The 15,887-nt window shown below is 32.5% G+C and overlaps 1 protein-coding gene across 3 annotated transcripts in view; it reads right to left on the bottom strand.

Annotated features, from left to right (window-relative positions):
- Nucleotides 1-15,887, bottom strand: part of LOC149419770 (potassium channel subfamily K member 6-like) — a 295,617-nt gene that overhangs the window by 128,603 nt on the left and 151,127 nt on the right. The gene's annotated exons all lie outside the window — the stretch shown is intronic.

The raw sequence follows: 15,887 nt of genomic DNA, 5'->3' as shown, positions 1-15,887 counted from the left end.
GTCAGCTAAATAATAGTAAAATATGTCGTGATATAACTGGAAGTATTCTAGAATATGAATATACATATGTATTTTTTTTAACAACAGAATAGTCAACACTATAATGTACCATAATTTACATGTAAAAACATTATCATATTGGAATGTCCTAAAACGGGCAATCGCCTAGTTGGACATTTTAAGTTCATTAATTGTATTATGTAATATTTACAAACAAACAATAAATAAATAAAATAAAATAAAAAAATAAATAACAACTCCTCCTTTACAACAAAACACTGCGTCTTTATTTAGACTATAAACTCTTATAATGAGGTATTGGTGTATAGGATGGCCTAGAGGCCAACGTCTCAACTCCCAAAATCTCTCTCCTTCTCAAAACCTCATGGCTCCTCGTATATTAATTCCTGATACGGAGGAGCAACACTAAAATTAACGACATCTATCGGATAAGTCTAAAACCTCTATGGTATATCTACACTAGAGCCATCTATGTATCATACCTCCAATTATCACAAGTATTGCATTAAGTTTACTAATAAATATTAGTTTTACATTGTAATTAAATTTTAAATACCATAAATATTCTGTTGTTATATTTTTGTTGATCTTGACTTAATGAAGTTGAAATTTAATTGAAAATATTTTAGTGGATGTTTAAAGTTACCTGAAAAATTTAAGTGCTTTATTAATGAAATGATTGTTATTTTTATGAAACCAAAATGACTTGGACTATGGAACCTAATCGTATTGAATTAGAAATAATATACCCCAAATTTCTAATTAATCTGAATTTCCAGAAACTTAACCTTTACCTAAATATTGTACCATGTATTTCTAAACTTTATAAATAGCCCAGATTGAAGAGTCAGATAATTTAATCATAATAGTTTATAACGGCCTCAGTCCCAATAATTATACAGACCTCACTATGTTGAATTCAACATAGAATGAGGCAATGAAATGTCAGTAACAGGCCTACTGGCATGTACAGAGTTTTGTAATCAGGGTAGGCAGTAAAAAAAAACAGAGATTAAATTTGATATATTTAAAAATTAACCCAGACAACACCTTTTGATCAAGTGTTTGCTAAAAATGGAGAAGCTGTAGCCGATGTTCGTTGAGATTTGATCATATCTTTGTTTCCACATTTTTTTTAAATATACAGGTTTTCCAATAAGAGGTGTTATTTTGAATAGCCCGCTATTTCGGCAGATGTTACTTTTGAAGCTGTCATTTTTTGACATTTGACAAGTAGAAACTACGCCATTAATAAAAATGGAACGATACACGCTTCAAAGTCGCATTAAAATTATTAAAATTCACTTGAGTGAATCAAATGCAAATCATATTGAGTGATGAGGCCCATTTCCACTTTAGTGGCTTCGTCAACAAGCAAAATTGTCGCCTCTGGGGCTCGGAAAACCCAAGAGTTATTATTGAAAAGCCTCTCTATCCTCAACGTGTGACTGTTTGGTGCGATTTATGGTCCAGCGGAGTCATTAGACCTTTATTTTTTCGAAAATGAGGCTGGAGAAACAGTTACGGTGAATGGATTGCGCTATTGACAGATGATTAATGATTTTTTTAGGCCAAAATTGGATAATATTGATCTAGATAACGTATACTTTCAACAAAACGGCGCTACGTGCCACACAAGCAACGAAACCATTGAACTTTTACGATTGAATATCAAAATAACACCTCTTATTGGAAAACCCTGTATTATGTTTTAAAAACGTAATATAAACAATAAGTACTTACCTTGTTGGGCTAAATACACCGAATAGATAATACACACTAGAAATGCTTTGCATGTAGATTTGAATGGAAACAATGTATCGCCACTGACATTGAAACTTTTTGATCTAGCCCATTTACATGGGCTGGACATAGGGCTGCCAGCTTTCAAAAACAGTAGACCCGGAGATTTTAGAAATTTAGTTTTTTTTATTAAAATAAAACTTTTTGGTATGAATTTCTAATTAAGGCAAAATGTCATGCTAAATTACCATTGGTTATGTTTTTTTTAAAATATAAATGACTTAGCTAGTGCTAAGCTAACTTGGACCAGCTCGACACATAAAACTATATTTTTCATTCTGAAGGGATTGTTTAAGCATCTTTTCTTGCTCAGTTTTCTTCAAAAACTTCAAAAATTCTTAGCAATTCATATTGTAATTAATCTTCACAATTAACTCTGCGTTCACCATATCCACTGACAAGTTTCGCTCGTCTGTCCACAAATTTCCCATTAAAGAAAAGACGCGTTCAACAAAAGCATTGCTTATAGGGATTTAAAAAAAATATCCAATTATTTTTGGCAGTTCTGTGAAGGTTGAGGTGACTTTGAATAACTGAACCCATCGTAAATCAACAGGCAATGTTGAATCACTAGATTGTACGAACTGTGGAAATACTTGGTTTAATTTTCGGGTCTCGTAATATAGTTTATCTTTGTCGACATTTTTTAAACCGTGTGATTCGAGAGCTTCCACAGTATCTTCATAACTCACTGCACTTGTTAGATCGAATTTAGAAAAGATTTTGAACACAGAATCCTCAAAATCATAATTTTTCTGTATGTATTCAAGAGTTCTCCTGTGAACCTCATTGGCTTATTTTTGTAATTGATCCTGATCAGAAGGCCTCGAAAACTTTATGTTTCTTATTATTTTGGCACCGTAAAATTCATCGTGCATTCACTCAGACAGTCACGCGCTCCGCGCCTTAATGGTCGTCTGGTTCGCTGCCACCGCCCGGTCTGACCCGGAGATATCGATGTTAAACCCGTAGCCCGGACATGCACCATGCAAACCCGTAGACTCCGGGTCAAACCCGGAGAGGTGGCAGCCCTAGCGGGACATCGTATTTTCCATTTAATCGAAATGAACATTTTCTAATGATGAAACACAGTTCTGTATTTAAAATGCAAGCAAGGAATGGTCAGACTTTTGCATCACAAAACACGTGAAAACAGTATTTCTTCTGTTCCACTTTATCACATTGCTAAATAAAATCTTTAATAATTTAAGACATATTTAAAGGATATCGAAATTTATTAAAAATTACGAAAAAAACCATAAAATTTTAATTAAATTATTTTTTAGAAGACGTGGGCTTCTCAGTTTATAAAACGAGATCGCTGAAGTTTTAAAGAAGTTATGAAGTTTTAAAAAGAAAACTCAAACCTATAAACCTAAGTATTTCATTTACGACTTTTTGCAAAAAAAAATCAGCTTCATTTTTTTTACGAATAATCCTTAAAATAATAAGAAATCTCTCTGAAATTCTCTCAGAAGAAACCTTTCAATAAATACCAAAGTGATAATATTAGGCTTATCTGAAAGGTCACGAAATCCCGTAGAAACCTATAATAATATTAATTATCGACCAAAGTACACAGTAGCGAAGAGTCCTTCACGAACGAGCCGCACAATTGAGGCAGTTCTTTTTGTACGACTCCCGGTAAACTGTACCACGGTTCAATTGATCGGCTACTCCTTTTTATCGATATATTTTAGTCATTAAAATTTTTCAAGTATTGATCTTTATTAGAGACAGTCCCGACAACTGGACTTGGACATATGTACCTACCTAGCTTCTTATTTTTCCCGTGGTACGAGACGGTATACCCGCACCAAGAGTCATTCTTACGATGGGAGCCGTAGAGAGGGGGCCGTAGCCGGGGAGCAGTATTGAACGAGCGCAATATTCTCATTGCTCATATCTCCCGTTCGATTGAGCCGTTGTTCAATTGACTCCAGTCTTTGAGCCGGTAACGTGGCTTCCGCTCTTAATAAAATGTGTCATAACCATCGACCTACGAAGTCTAGACAGGCGTATAGATATTAAAAAGACACCGAAACTAATTTTTTTGGTTCCAAAAATTGGGTTACGAAAACTTTCATCAAAAAGAAAGCGCATTATTTCGCAGTCAAAAATATCGCTTTCTACCCTTTGTTGGTCTGTAAGGACCAAATTCAATAAGGCAATATTTTTAGCACACTACCTATTTTTGTGAGTACAAGCCGCCACTAGTATTAGGTAGATATTCCATGTATTATTTTCGGGGTATCTTCATATGAACAGTATGTGAGATTGCCAAAGGCCTTTATTGAAAATTAACCCCATTCGCATTAGGGTGAGAAACCATAGAAACCATATCTACAAGAAAACGGTCAACATTTTTCACAAGCGTGATCATTATTGTGTATTGGGAATAAGAAATTTATGTGATAATCAGTTCAGAAGGCCGAGAAGACATTTAACAGAATAAAAGTTAAGGCAGTTTTTTTTTCACCTCATCAACCTTTTATCTCCGAGCAATTATTATTAATGGTTCGTGCGACGCGGTGTGACAGATTAAGTAATTGCACATCCGCTTTCCACTCTAATAAATCACTATCATTCTGCCACATTTTATAAGAGCTTGTGATTTTATTTTTCTGGGAACGGAAAATATCGGCGTTTTAATCAAGGACAGAAAATTAAAATATTTTTTTTTTATTTTTTTTTTTTTATTGTGTTTATTTCTTGCTAGAGCAATCCCGATGAGTAACAGAACTCATTTTAGGACAGGAGGAACTTACAATTCATATGTAGGAGGTAGTAGGAACAATTTTACAACGGTATTTTGATATCAAATATAAGATTCACATTCAATACAGCATAAAAATTAAAAATTAAAATAATGACACGTTAAGTAGAACAAACAACAATAGAAAACAAGTACAGAAAGAAAAAAAAACATGGATAAGATACAACAAGAAATGACAACACAGTTACATATTTTCATTTTTAAATGTAGTTAAAAAATATTCTTTTAAAGCATTGCTTTGCAATTTTTTATTGTGGTGGATGTGTTTGTACATATCTGGAAGCGAATTATATAGTGTATAGGCAATATAGTTCAGTGATTTTAACCCATATTTTGTAGTGTGTGTTTGAGGAATGCGGATTTTATTGTTATTTCGAGTATTGTGGTTGTGGATGTCTTGATTGTAAAGTGGCTTGATGTTGGTGTGAGTTGATTTTTGGGTAATTTGTAGGATGGTGCTTGTGATTTCATATTTAGGGAGGATTGTAATTGGAAGGATACCAGAAACTGAATAGATGTCCCTAACATGAGTGTCCCATGGAAGTTCAAACACATTTCTGAGAGCTCGGTTTTGAGCCACCTGCAGGTCAGCTATCAATTTCTTTGAGGCAAAACCCCAGATACAGCAGAGATAGGAAAGGTGTGAATGTACCATGGCATAGTATACTGAAGTTAGTAAAGGAATGGGTAGTATATATATATTTAGTTAAATTAATTGAGATGTTAATTACAGAATATTTTAATTATGTTTCTTTGAAATTTTGTAGGATTTTAATAAAAAATTGGCAAATTCACAAGGGTTGTTGTGCGGAGTGATTTTTTTTCAGGAGATGGGGGGAGTTAGTCTGCACCATAGACATTCAAATTAATAGACTTGCCCTAGCAAGAAATCTAGGTATTATTTCGACAAGCTGAAAGCAAACCACGTGACCATATTTTTGGCATCAGGATTTTGAATAAACGATGACATCAGTCGTACGCAGAAAGGACCCGACCTTGCGCAGAAAAGTAAATTTCGCTAAAGTAAGACAAATCTGAATGTCGTCGGGCGTAGTGACGCTAAAATTGAGTGAGGTGGGTAAATTATAACACATTTGTAAAAGTGTTTAACAAAATAGTGTAACAAAATATTAAAAAGTGGAAATAAACCCTCACTTTTCCTTAAACGATTTGCGATATATAGTTAAGTTTTTTGGCCCGCCATTGTAAAAGACTAGTAATTCGAAAGTAGATTTTATTTTCGAGGACTGAATAGTGATATTACAATGCGAGTTTCCTGTACACTTTCAGATTCATTTAAACAGAAATCATGGATAGTGGGACGGACAAACCGCCTCCCACGCTCTGCGCAGTTTTTTTTTTTCCTTTCCCTGATTGGTTCGTTTATTAAGGCGATGCACTACGTCGTGTAATATTTTAAATGGAGCCGCTATCAACAACACCCTTTACGTAGATGGCGATAAGGTTTAAATTCCCGCTTAACACCATCCGCCTGTTTTGATTTATGCAAGAAAAAAACATGGCCAAAAAGTGCCTTTTATTTTATTTTGTGGATGTTCAGGCACAAATATTTAATTTTTTTTGGTTAATTTTATAAATAACTTAATTTGCCACATTATACAATAAAATCATAACTGAAAATTGGTTCAAAAGTAGGAGATTTTGTTATTTAAAGCAGTTGTCATAGGCCTAATACATTATTTTTTCTGGGCTTATAAAAAGACTTATCTAAAAACTACTCGATTATTTCAAAGGCCAATTCATGTATTCTACTCGCAGTATTTAATAAAAGCATCTGAAACATTTTTAGGCGACCAAAATTTCAAACCAAAAACACATGACTTTGCATTACTACGTATGGCATCGCCTTAATTTGGATTTCTATAATCGGCAACATGAAGTGAAACGACTATATAACAACCTGTAATCTTTCAGAAATGACAACCGTGTACCAATTTATGATCCGTAATCTTCCGAGAAAACACCACCAAAGCCAACATTACTTATTATTAACTTATTCATTTATTATTTATTGTATATAAATAATATATATATATATAGGAATAGCAGCTTGCCACACTAAAATATATATTCAAAGGTGGGTCAAATCCTGACACTGGGAGGAATGGGAAAGGGCACCCGGAATGAAGCAATCCAAAGAACTCATAAACGGACCAGAACCTAGGCGAACCAGACAACTACTCAATATGGACAGAAACTCACTGAGGGAACTGGTAGGACTACTAACGGGACACTACCATCTCAGGAGGTACATGCAGTTGATGGGAGCGGAAAACACCAACAGATGCAGGAAATGTGAAGAGAATAAAGAGACTCCAATTCAAGTTTGGTGCCAATGTCCCGCCCTATTGGGAACAAGGCTCAGATACCTGGGAAAACACATAATACAGACACTTACATAGCCATATATAAAGGGACTGGGTTGTTAAAGGATTGAGGTAAAATGGGAGATAGCACAATGGGCCTATGGCCTAAGGGTTTACGGGAACCTTACGTCAACCGTCTCCTTTATTAAAAAATATATATTTATTTTTAAAGTCAAATTAAACTTTTGGTTGGTGGCTACACAAAAAAATGTAAAACCCAATTGTTCGAAAACCATGTGTATTTAAGATGGGTTGTTTCATAGAATTTGAACAATTCATCTTGTATTTCAACAATTGTCTTGTCTATGATTTGACTCAATAGCCGTTTTTGACAGCACCGTAAATAATATCAATATAGTGTCAATAAAACAACCTAATAACATAACCCGCTTAAAAAAACAATATATAGTGATACGCTAGACAAAGTGGCAGTATTTGTGACGGTGGCAGTGAAATTAATCATTTGTAAATTGAAGTGCAAAAAGAGTATTGTCATTGTAACCCAAAATCAACTTTGGTGAAAACATACAATAACCATAGACAATACAAAACTATTTCGCCATAGACAATTTACATAAATTAATATATACTTAGGGGCATTTTTATTCCAACATTAATAAAAATATAATTAATAAACCAAAAAAAAAAAAAAAAAAAGAAATAGAAAATGGCAAATACAAGAGGAAAGGGAGTTATAACGGAAACCGAAGAAAAATTTAACATTGATAAAATTATACAGATTATTGAAAAAAAAATTGAATCCATGAAAAAAGAAATTATATCAAAAATTGAAAAACAAACCCAGGACACTCAAAAAAGCATTGATTTTATGAGTAGTCAGTACGATGAACTAATAAAAAAACTAGAAATAACAATTATACAAAATAAAAAAATTGAAAATGATTTTGAAAACATAAAAAAGGAACACCAGGAAAAGAATATCATTATTAAACAACTTGAAATAAAAATTTCAGACCTCGAATACAAATCTCGGTCTAATTTCTTAGAAATAGCGGGCATTCCCCAAAAAAATGGAGAGCAGTAGATGGAGATAGTAAAAAGAGTTGCGGCGGCGGCAGGAATGGAAATCCAGCACAATGATATAATTGATATAAAAAGGACACATGATAGAAGGAACAATGCGTCACCGAAACTGCTAGTGGAATTTGCGGAAAAAAAGACAAGAGACAATCTTCTTTCTAAAAGGAAAAATATTAATTATGCAGCTATAAAAGATATCTCCACCGAACCAATCTATATTGCAGAGGAATTGAGCCCATATCAAAGGGAACTGCTCTGGAAAACGAAAAAATCTGCCAATGAAAAAATGTACTCCTACGTTTGGTTCAAAGATGGAAAAATAATGACGCGAAGAATGCCAACCGAAAAAATAATTTATATAAAACATGTAGATGATATAAAAAATATTGTATAACAAAAGGGCACAAAAACGATTACGAAAAAAAATATAAAAATGGCTGACATTATATTAACCTCGGAACCAAATGATCTATCGAATTTAAATAACAACTCTTTCAATATACTACACAAAAACATAAAAAGCATAAGAAAAAATTTTGATGAATTGCAAATTTTATTGAAATATTTAAAAGTTAATTTTCAAATAATAATACTTACTGAATGTTGGATAAATCATAAATACATGAAATTGGAAATTGCTGGATATACAACCTACTCAAGTTTGAATAACAAAAAACAAAACGATGGTGTAATTATATACATTAAAAATGAAATAAAAGCCGAAGTTGAAGAAATTATTATCACAAATGCCAATTGTTTAAAAATTAAAATCAGTAAAGAAAAAGCTATATTAGCAATCTATCGATCGCCCTCAACAAGAAACATCGACCCATTCCTTAAATCCGTAGACGAGGAACTCTGCCTTCTTAAAGAAACGAAAAACATATTTATTATTGGAGATGTAAATATAAATATTTTAGAAAATGGACACCCTAAGCGAATTCAATATCTGCAGATGCTAGCATCCCATGGACTGGAAAGCTTAATAAATGTTCCTACTCGAAAAGTGGACAACAGTGAAAGTTGCATAGACCATATAATGAGTAAAACAAAAGACATTACTCAAACTGTTGTATTTAATTCAACTATAACCGATCATTATACAACTATGCTTTCAATAAAAATAAACAAGTCAAATAAAATGAAGAAAAAACCATTAACAACAGAAAAAACAGAAATCAACTGGAATATCATTAAACATAATCTACAATGTACCGATTGGAAAAAACTGCAAAGTATGAACAATACAAATGATGCATGGAATTATTTCATAGAACTTCTTCAGAATAATATACTATCTAATACCACAAAAATTACTAAGAAAATCTCACACAAAAATGTACATATTAAACCATGGATTACACAGAATGTTATAAACTGCATAAGAAAAAGAGACGAGTTACACAAGAAACTTAAAAAAATTCCATACGATATACACATGTTAAGATACTACAAAAGATACAGAAACATTTGCAAAAAAGTTATTATGTATACAAAAGAAACCTACTATAAGAAAAAAATTGTAGATTGTAAACAAAATCCCAGGAAAATGTGGCAAATAATAAATGAAATAACCAGTTCTAAATCTGCCAACGTTACATCAATTGACGTGCTGAATATAAACAATGTTCCCAGGACATACGCTGATAATCCTGACCAAATACTTGAATACGTCAATAATTTTTTCATAAATATAGGATCGAATCTAGCAAAGCAAGTTACAAAATGTAACGAAGATGTACAAATAAACGAACAACCTGAGCAAGGAAATCAGCTCAATTTTAAACAAATTACAGCTGACGATATCAAAAACACAATTTCTTCTTTAAAATCAAATATTTCTTCGGGGGAGGACACAATCTCAACCAACGCAATAAAATATCTCTGTAAAGAACTTATCGAACCACTTACATACTTAGTCAACATGTCTATAACGAATAGCATATTCCCTACAGCCCTCAAAAAAGCGATTGTTATACCAATATTTAAACAAGGATGTAAAAATGACATAAACAATTACCGACCAATAAGCCTACTAAATGCATTTTCAAAAATATTGGAAAGAATACTAAAAAAACAACTCTTATCCTACTTAGAAGATAATAAAAAATTATCAAAAACTCAGTATGGATTTAGGGAGAACTTAAGTACTAGTGACGCCATAGAAAAAATTACCGATATGATCACTAAAAGTTTAGACAGTGGAGAAAAAACTTTGGCAATCTTCATAGACTTACAAAAGGCTTTTGACACAATAGATCACAAAATACTTTTTTCAAAACTTTCAAAAATTGGTATGTCATGTACAACACTAAACTTACTAAAAAGCTATATGACGGAGCGTACACAAAGCGTCCAAATTAACAAGAGAAAAAGCAAACCTCTCCTAATCAACCATGGAGTACCACAAGGAAGCGTACTAGGTCCGATATTATTTTTAATATACATTAATGATATCTGTAACCTAGAAACAAGAGGAAAAATCATTAGTTTTGCTGATGACACAGTAATTTTATTTAAAGAAAAAGATTGGATAAATACCTACAAAGAAGCTGAACACGGACTTGGTCTCCTGCAAAACTGGCTTAAAAGAAACTCCCTGACGCTTAATGTCAATAAAACAAAATATCTGACATTTTCTAAAACAGCCAGAGGGCAGCCGTCAGAGGACCTTAATCTCAAATTACATTCATGCCAAGGAATTTATCAAAAAAATCAAGGCTTATCATGCCTCTGTCCCACTATAGCACACTCCAAAAGCATCAAATATCTTGGAATTGAAATTGATGATAATCTCCGTTGGAACTCACATATAGATGTAATTACAAAAAAACTAACCAGGTACATATACTTCTTTAGAAACATTCGCAATATCCTCAATATAAACGATATTAAAAAAGTATACTATGCTTTGTGTCAATCACAAATAGAGTACGGAATAACTGGATGGGGGTCTGCCTTGAGCACTCACACAGAGCGGCTCAATATAGCACAAAAAGGAGTATTAAAGACTATACTGAAAGTTCCGCTTAGAACTCCGACAGAAGAAATATTCAAAAACTTCAATGTTTACAATGTACAGAAACTATATTCAAAAAATATTTTATTTAAACTGAAAAAAAACATATCCGAATACTCCACTGCCCAACATAAATACACAACCAGGGCAAAAAGCGAAAATATCCTGATTACTCCCAGTTTAAACACATCCTTTGGACAGAGAAATAATAAATTCCATGCTATAAAATTGTTCAATGCTCTACCAAATGAAACCAAAAAAATAAACGAAATGAGTATATTTAAAACAAAAGTCAAAACATGGCTTAGAGATCAAAGTAACAATCAACTTACAAACATTATGAAGACAATGTAAAGACAATTCAAAACTAAATACAAAAATTTAAGAAAAACTACAGGCCGCCTCAGAACAGGAAACCCTAGTGAGGAGGACTGTGAAAAAAATACAAAAAATATACTTATATTATACTTTAAACCTACATAATGTACAAATTTTGCTATTGATATTAATAAAAAAATAAAAAATTTCAACGTTCATTTGCGAGTTCTGTGAATGTCCTATTCAAGTTCTGTTACTATATCATTATAGGTCAGTTACTTGAGAGAACTGAAATAATAACATAACTTGAAAAGAACTTTCACAGAACTTGAAAAATAACATTGAAATATGATGAATTGTTCGAATACTCTGACCTATCCTCATCATTATTTTAAATCAAAGAAGCACTGGACATTGTTGTATCAAATAACTGAAAGATTTATAGTGATTTATTTTTGGGGTGTTACGCCGTGTTGCGCTATCTATTTCTTTAGCCAACGTTTCGGGCAGCATTACAGCATACATCAGGGCACATGTAAATTGTGGTAAATATTTTTTTGTTAATAAGCGCCACGCATTAGATATTCGACATGAAGGGATGTAAATTATTTTGAGGACAATATTTTTTTACCTTTGCTTTACATAGGATCGTGGCATGTATTTGTAGTGTTTAATACGAATATGTACACAAAGCACACTTTTTAGGATGAATCGTCTAATACAACAAAAGATATATACTAAAATATGAGTTTGCACATGAAAGATAAAAACTCCCTCAAAACAAAATCAAGGAGAAGATTAACAAATCAAATCTAAGGTATTGTCTTTAAAACTCAGTAACAGTTCAAAACATTAAAATTTTAAAGCCATCAATCATTAATTAACATGGGTCTTAACAATTGATATCAAATAATGGACGTTTTTATCACAAGCGTGGGATCTAGTTGTGTACAAATGGCGTCCATCCTTGATTGATTTGTGAGAAACTTCCAGATATTAAATAAAGATATAAGTTGTACTTGTTTCTATGTATTCTTGCTTTTATTGGCATGTTAAACCACATGATTCCATCGTGGTTAAGAACACGATATATTGATGATGTAACAAAAGAATTGATTAACGAATAATTGTAACAACTTCGTGATATTCACTAAACCTCATGATCATACGTGACAAACTATTATTGATTGTAAAAATGTAATCATATGATAGAATCTGTAGATTAGTTTTGGGTTCATTCGGTGAAGTCGTGGGTTTGAGATCAGGAGAAATGCAAGAAAAATAAAAATAATCAAATGGCGTGTTATTATAAAAATTTGATGGTTTTCATTGAACAGAGGCGTGTCGTTATTTTCCGTAAAACATTAAAAAATTCTGCGTATTTTAATATCAAAGATAAATATGGTTTATAAAAATAGTTTATTAATTCATTAGAAACAGCTAAATTAAATCAAACTTAGTGGAATAGGTACAGTTAAAAAATATATATTCACAATATATTTTATCTTTAATTTTTTTGCATAGATCTAAAGGAATTTCATCACACAATTGCAACAGAGATTAGTATACCATAATATAAAATATTAATACTAAATAATATAGGTTACAAAAAATTGTTTTAATTCCAAAATCACAATTTACGCAAGAAACTGCTCGTTTTTATAAAAAAAGAAACATCTTCAGTAATTAATTAATTAATATTATTTTTTTCAAAACACGATAATTACATTTTTATTATTTGTTTTTGGGGTGTTAACTCCTAACTCCTTCTTTAGCCAACATTTCGGACAACGTTACAGTGTCCATCATCAGGGCGATACCGTGATGCGCCACAGACGTACTTAAGCACACATTTCACCACTATCAATTACACATCTGCCCTGATGATGGACACTGTAACGTTGTCCGAAACGTTGGCTAACGAAGCAGTTGGCGCAACACGGCATAAACACCCCAAAAACAAATAGCAAAAATAATTTTGGCCATGAAAATCTTAAATCCTATTTGACGATAATTACAGTAAAATCTGTTGACTCTGGCAAAATACTATCCCAAACAAGGTGCTGTGCACTTAGCCAGCCATTAGATTTCCAAGGTTTTCAGGTCTACCGCTTGGCGCCACTAGTATGTTTTGTATGGACCTAAGAAATATGACGGAAGGTCCCATAGTCGCTGATATTCACATCGCACCTATGGTATTCATTTCGAATTCGCTATTGGGCAGTATCAGTGTCATTCGGTCGGGTGGAGTTTTTAGTACGGAATTTAAATGGCGCGTTGTTAAAGTTTGATAAAATTATAATACAAGTTTCTCTTATTTCCTTATATTATGTATACAACACAAACGTACTTTCAAGAAAACAGCTAATGATTTCACATCAAAAAGCAATTCAACTATCCGAAATAAGCCTTATGTAAAAAGCACAACAAATTTCAACATTCCTATATGAGTTAATCTCCTAGTGGATTTCCTTTACATTTTTCATAAAGCATTCATAAAAACCCCGGAACATAGTCAAAACGTTTTCCTATTCATACTAAAATGATTATTTTGCATTTCGCTTTTTTTAAATTTAATAAAGAAACGTCGGTCCAAGCGCATTTCAAAGGACGTGCATTTGACAGAATGGAATTAAAAATACATTCAAACCATAATTGGATATTTCCTGTCGTATCGGATATTGGTCAAGTACCTAACCCATTACTCATTGTATGACGCATACCGAATTGGAAACAAAAAAGAATTTTCATATTCAGATTGCTATTTAAAAAGAACTGACAGAAAAATAATTGTTCCTTGTAGGTACTGATGGCTGGTTGAGCCATTCAATAGCATAATATTTTGTTAAAAAAAAAATTGACAGCTTTTCAACTACTGGTCAATTATTTTATCATGGCAGGTTGAAAATTTTGCAATGAACGCTACTGTTTGTGTGAGGGTTTCCTAAGCGAGAAAGAAACAAAGCACATGAACGCTAGAAAGTATTGCAAGAACATTCTTAACCCACCCAACGGTTAGCAGATCTTCATTAATCACCGTGAGCAGTTGTTTTCTGTTATGCTATGATAAAACGCTCTTGTTTATATTGTTGTTTTCTAAAGAAACCTGCCAACAATAACAACTGTACAAAATTATTATTCTACACTTGAGGTTACTGTAGATAAAAAATTTAGTAAGTGTGTTATTTTTTACAATTTGGCTAAGAAAAAATAGGCAATGAAAGCAGAATTATCCAATGGCAGGGCTATTTTTTATGGTGACCGGATAAATCATCAAAATGATAATTCATCACATCTTTAAAAAGTTATATAAAGTGATGAAACAAAAAAATTATTAACTGGGTTATGTAGGTTAGGTTAGGTTAAAAAAAAAATTCATCGTTTCTAATGACTTTATATCACTTTTTAAATGTGTGTTGAATTGTCACTGTGTTAAGTATCATGGAACCATTTTTTATATCCATTTCTTGTATCCATTATATTTGAACTATAGGCATGTTGGATACCTCCTGCAAGATGCACCTCAAATGTCCCATATAAAAACGGATATACTCGTAATGTCCTGCCAACTCATAAAATATATTTGTACAACTTTTTTCTTTGTATTGGTATAAATGTTTTGAGGTGATCATTTTATGCCACCCCCAGGATGCCTCATTCGAGTGGGACACCTCAATACCTCAGTTAAGAATTTGATTACCTCATTCTGAAATCGTGTCCTACCCAACGACCTACACTACCCCACTGCACAGATGTATATCTGTAGGTCAATTTATAGATAATTAAAACATAAAAACTACATATATGGCATAGTTATAGACTCATTAACATATTTTGTCATTTGAATAATGTTGTTTATTTATACTGCCTTATTATGTCTGCATTATTCATAATTTGTTATTGCAAAAAGGTAAGTGGTAAGTGAAATATGTGATTACTCTTGAGATAACTTAACTTTAATAGCGTTGTGTCCTACGCAAGTTGTAAATTCCGAAATGCATGATAAATGATAACCTAATAACATAATACACACTACTACAATTTACCAAGGGCGTATATAAGGAGGGGTTAGGGGGGGGGGTTTAAATATCCCCTCCCCATCGGCCTTAGTATTGCGTAGGAAAAAAGCTAATAGTACTCATAGATTACATTCCTGGAAAATACAACAATATTTACCATTTCTTTTATCTTATATTTATGTGATGTAAATAATAGAACTTGTTATTCTTTATGCATTGCTTATAATGCTTATACAGTGTGGGGTAAAGTGTGCTAACTTTGGGGGATCATTCTACATGATAGTGCAAGCAAAAAAGACGAACAACTTTTTTGAAATTCCTACTTTTTCAGATAGTTGAATTGTTTGTCCGTGAAAATAAATATTCTTCTGTGGGAAAAAAAAACATTGGAATTTCGAAAAAAGTTACTAATCTTTTTACTTCTTCCACCTGTAAAATCACCTACTGAAGTTAGCGCACTTTACCCCCCAGACACCCTGTAGGCATTTTTCTCTTTAAATTAT

The sequence above is a fragment of the Hesperophylax consimilis genome, chromosome 11, assembly GCF_061612785.1.
Source record: "Hesperophylax consimilis isolate HC1 chromosome 11, BYU_Hcon_1.0, whole genome shotgun sequence".
In the NCBI taxonomy this organism is placed as follows: domain Eukaryota; kingdom Metazoa; phylum Arthropoda; class Insecta; order Trichoptera; family Limnephilidae; genus Hesperophylax; species Hesperophylax consimilis.
This window is presented reverse-complemented; position numbering and strand designations above follow the sequence as displayed.